Source organism: Mirounga leonina, unplaced genomic scaffold, assembly GCF_011800145.1.
Source record: "Mirounga leonina isolate KUSES-001 unplaced genomic scaffold, KU_Mleo_1.0 Mir_175, whole genome shotgun sequence".
Taxonomy (NCBI): Eukaryota; Metazoa; Chordata; class Mammalia; order Carnivora; family Phocidae; genus Mirounga; species Mirounga leonina.
Window position 1 is genome coordinate 10,450,961 of NW_023270453.1, and position 407 is coordinate 10,451,367.

The window sequence follows — 407 nt, forward strand, 5'->3', positions numbered from 1 at the left end:
GCAGGCCGGCCCCGCCCCTCCGCGCCATGGCCCCGCCCCTCCTCCCCGCCCCTCCGCGCCATGGCCCCGCCCCTCCGCGCCATGGCCCCGCCCCTCCGCGCCGCCCCTCCTCCGGGCCCCGCCCCTCCGCGCCGCGCCACCACCTGCGCCACGCCCACCCGCCCCGTCCCCGCCGCGCCCGCCCCGCCTCGCCCCCGCCCCCGCCTCGCCCCCGCCCCCGCCTCGCCCCCGCCCCCTCCGCCCCGCCTCGCCCCCGTGAGGCTGAGGGGTGGAGTCTGGGCTGTGATGCGCAGACACTAAACCGGCCGGCGGGATTGTTTGCCTTAGTAAGGCCAGATAAAGAGTTCAGGGGAGGCGAGGGAAGGGTTGGCTTGTTCCCTTCTGCACCAACACCGAGAGTGTGGTGG